General features: G+C 61.3%; 1 long non-coding RNA gene across 1 annotated transcript; it reads left to right on the top strand.

The window, feature by feature from the left end:
• Positions 1 to 2,163: 2,163 nt before the first annotated feature.
• Positions 2,164 to 3,229, top strand: LOC116184165 (uncharacterized). Its single transcript, XR_004148912.2, has 2 exons — positions 2,164 to 2,277; positions 3,006 to 3,229. It is a non-coding gene; the product is annotated as an uncharacterized LOC116184165 (long non-coding RNA).
• The last annotated feature ends 711 nt before the right edge of the window (positions 3,230 to 3,940 follow it).

A 3,940-nucleotide genomic window follows, 5' to 3' on the forward strand; every position in this document is an offset into this window, starting at 1 on the left:
GGGATGGGCAGGGCGGGAGAAGGGGCTTGGAGCTTTGCTTTCAGTGTGGAAGGGAAGCGAGAGCCCTGCTCGGTGTGTGGGAAAGTTACCGATCCATAACCTGTCCAGGAGGTGCCCAGCCCGCGGCACCTCCCAGCTCCTACATTTTGCTTTACCGGGCGTACTCCCGGCAAATCTGAGCCCCAGGGGCGCTGGGGAAGGAAGGGTCAGCCAGGGGCCAGATCCATTCTGCTCTCCAGCACAGTCTTCAAGGAGATCCCTGGGAAGTTGCCAGGGCAAGGATTGTTTTATTCAGCTGTCGCATCTCCCAGAGTTTCAGCTGCAATTGTCCCGCTCCTTTGGGATGCTGCTTTGGCCAGGGAGAGGGATCTGAGGAGATGGGGAAACTGAGGCTGGGGCCAGGTGCTTGAGTACAAATGCTGTCCAAAGACATGATGGATGGGGCTCAGGAGTGGGGCTGTGATGCTGTTGGCACCAGAGGAGCCAGAGAAGGAGCTGCTGCAGGGGTGGAAGCACAGCCTGTGGCTGCCGTGGCAGTCTGGAAAAACCACACGGATTTGTGGCACCATGTCCCCATCCAGGTCCCGCTGTCCATAGGAAGAAAGAAGTCCTGCAAGATGCTGAGTGTGTGCCAAGGCACCTCAAAAAATCTTGGAACAGTTTGGAAGTGATCTCAAAGCTCATCTTGTTCCACTCCCTGTCATGGGCAGGGACATTTTCCACCTGATCAGGTGGCTCCAGGCCCTGTCCAAGCTGATCCTGAACAGTTACAGGGATCCAGGGGCAGCCACAGCTTTGTCCTTCTCTTCCTGAATGAGGACACTGAAGCAGCCAGGCATTAACTGGGAAATGAATATCCACTTTGAGCCATGCCCAGGGAGGGCGATGACCAAGACAAACCCGTCCCTGACCCATGGAGACATCTCTGAGGGTACAAGAACCAGCCATGATTAGAGGTTTCTGGTCTACACAATCCTGGAGGACACAGCCACGGGTATTTGTACAGGGAGCTCCATCTCATTTTTATGGACCTCATATCCCAGGGGCTGTCCAAGCCCAGAGCTGCCCCCTGCCAGCCCCCAGCTGCTCCACCCTGGAGGAGGGTGCTCTGCACCTGCCAGGGTGACAGCACATCCCTCTGCCCATGGTGCTCCTCCTGCACGGCTCCAGCTGCCCCCACAGAGCCCCAGCACTCCAGGGACTTGGAAGAGCCTCTGGTGACGTTCTGATCCTGCTCACAGCCTTACCCCCTCCCTGACATTTGGGGTGCCCCGCACAGCTTGTCTTCCAATGTGCCCAAGAAGTGGCTGTCCCCAGAGGTCTCCTGGCACCCAGGCAGGGAATCTAGCACGGGACAACCCCGGCAGCATGCTGTGAAGAGGGACAGAGGTGTCCTCACCTCGCCACAGCTGGGGGTCACTGCTGGAGAAGAGGAACTAACACCAAAGCCAACAGCAAGGTGACACAGCTGAGAGGCGAGGGGGAGAGGCGAGGGGCTGCGTCTCCCTCCCCACTTCTGCTGCTTTCACACTGATGTCCCTGGTGCCGGCGAGAACCAAACCTGCGGCCGAGGAAGCCAAATCCCGGCGTCTCCGGCCCGCGGGGCCGGGAGGCGGCGCCGGGTTCAGCCCTGGGCGCGGAGCAGCCTGTGTGACAAGCCAGGCCAGCATGGTGGATGGCAGTAATTACCGTGCCGCCCACAGCTGAAGGGGAGCATATGGTAAGGAAAAGGAAACGAACTTGTATTTTTCCGCACCCCCGGGCTCAGCCTTTCTGGGGCTGTCACAGTCGATTTGTGCCGCCTGAGCCGTTCCGCCCCGGCCGCCGCTCGCCCGGCGCTCCCTCGCAGGCGGGGCCGGCGCTCGGTGCCCGCTGCGCTGCCGGGGCCGCGTCCTGCGGAGCCCCGGCCCCGATCCCGGTCCGCTCCCGGCCCCGATCCCGGCCCCGATCCCGGTCCGCTCCCGGCCCCTCTCCCGGCCCCGCTCCCGGCCCCTCTCCCGGCCCCGCTCCCGGCCCGCTCCCGGTCCGCTCCCGGTCCGCTCCCGGCCCGCTCCCGGCCCCGCTCGGCACGGCCGGCGGTGGAGCGGGCTGTGCCGGGGTGCTGCGATGGATGCGCCTGGGGCACCTCGGGATGCAGAAGTGCTGAGGAACCCTGCGCAGAGCCGGACATCCACCCCGGACATCCTCCCCGGCTTGGGGAGGTCTCTGCAGCAGCCCTGGGTTATCCATCAGCTCTGAGCTGTCTCTTCTTTCCCGACTCCCCAGGCTTTCCTGAAGGTGGGCTATTCCCCACTGGAGCCCCCAGGCAGCACCTAAAAGCCACCACAGGTCCTGTACAGAGCCCTCCCGGAGCCACGGTGTGTGCTGTGCCAGCCATCTGTAGCGTCCTGGAATGGCTTGGGTTGGAAAGGACCTCAAAGGTCATCCTGTTCCACCCCTGCCATGTCCAGGGACACCTTCCACTATCCCAGGCTGCTCCAAATCCCGTTCAACCTGGCCTGGGACACTTCCAGGGATCCAGGGGCAGCCACAGCTTCTCTGGGCACCCTGTGCCAGGGCCTGCCCACCCCCATAGGGATTAATTTTTCTCTACTATGCAATCTAATCCTGCTCTCAGGGAGTCCCCAATGCACTGACACCCTGGCTGATGTGGCCTCTCAGGTGGCCCCAAGGTGGCCAAGATCTGGCTGAGAGGGAAAGCTGCTGCCTCACTCCAAAGCTCTCCCCCTGTCCATGCTCTGTCCAAATCCTCTTGCCAAAAGTGAGCCAGGAAGCCGTAGAGGCAGCAGGCAGCTGTCCCTCTTGGAAGCATGGTGGTTTCCATGCCAGTTCTTGGCCAGTGGGGATTTCTCAGGTATGGGAAGAAGTGGGGTATCTCCATGGAGCTGCCAGTAGGAGTTGGGGTGGGTGAATCCTGCTGATTTTGGCCTTGTTGTGACAAGGAGGGTCTGATGCTGGAGCTGAGCTCCTTCAAGGGTCACAATCCCCTCCATGTTGTGGTGCAGGGCTGTGTAGGAACTACCTGGGCATCCTTGCCAGCATTACTACAGTCTGGTTCCTCTGCCAGCTGGGCATGGATTCCTCCCTGGAAAGCAAACTTCTATTTTTCATTGTGGAAGAGGAAGCGGGAGTTTCCAGTTCCTTTCCAGATCTGCTGCTGCTGCCTAGGGGCTCCTGGAAGAGGCTGGACACTGTTTCTATGCAGTGGGATATAAAACCAGTTTTCTCACTCTTGCTGCTGTCTCACTGGTACAGGACAATGTCTTGAGGGTCTGTTTGGGTATAGAATCTCTGAAAACGGAGCTGAGCTTTGTGGGAGGTGGGGACTGTGGTCGCGCTGGTTTGAGACCTCAGCTCAGAACTCTTCAGGATAAAATAACAAATCTGGTCACCCAGGCACCATGCTTGACCCAAAGAAGGAGGATTTTGCAGGGGTCTGCTTATCACAGGGGTCTGCTGGTCACAGGATGCAACACCAGCATCCAGGGAAGCTTATTTCTTTAGGAGTAAACTTCATGAGCAGGAGACCTCAGCACACACCAGTAGAAAGAGGGGACATGAGGAGAACAGGGCTGCCCTGGCCACAGCCAGGGTCTCCTCCCCAGGCTCCTTTCCAGCCCCCTGCAGCCACACAGCTGGGACAGCGGGGCAGGGGACAGCGGGGCTGGGGACAGCGGGGCTGGGGACAGCGGGGCTGGGGACAGCGGGGCAGGGGACAGCGGGACTGGGGACAGCGGGGCAGGGGACAGCGGGGCAGGGGACAGCGGGGCTGGTGGATCTCCTTCCCCTGCTCCAGGAGGTGCCCGTCTCCGCCCAGCTCCATCCCGGCCACGCGGCTGCGGTGCCTGCGTGCCCGAGGAGGGTGGCACGGGCAGAGGCTGCCGGTTTCCAGCGCAGGGCCCCGGAGCCCCGAGCCGCGGGCGCGGAGCGGGCCCGGGAC

Source organism: Lonchura striata, chromosome 16, assembly GCF_046129695.1.
Source record: "Lonchura striata isolate bLonStr1 chromosome 16, bLonStr1.mat, whole genome shotgun sequence".
Classification (NCBI taxonomy): domain Eukaryota; kingdom Metazoa; phylum Chordata; class Aves; order Passeriformes; family Estrildidae; genus Lonchura; species Lonchura striata.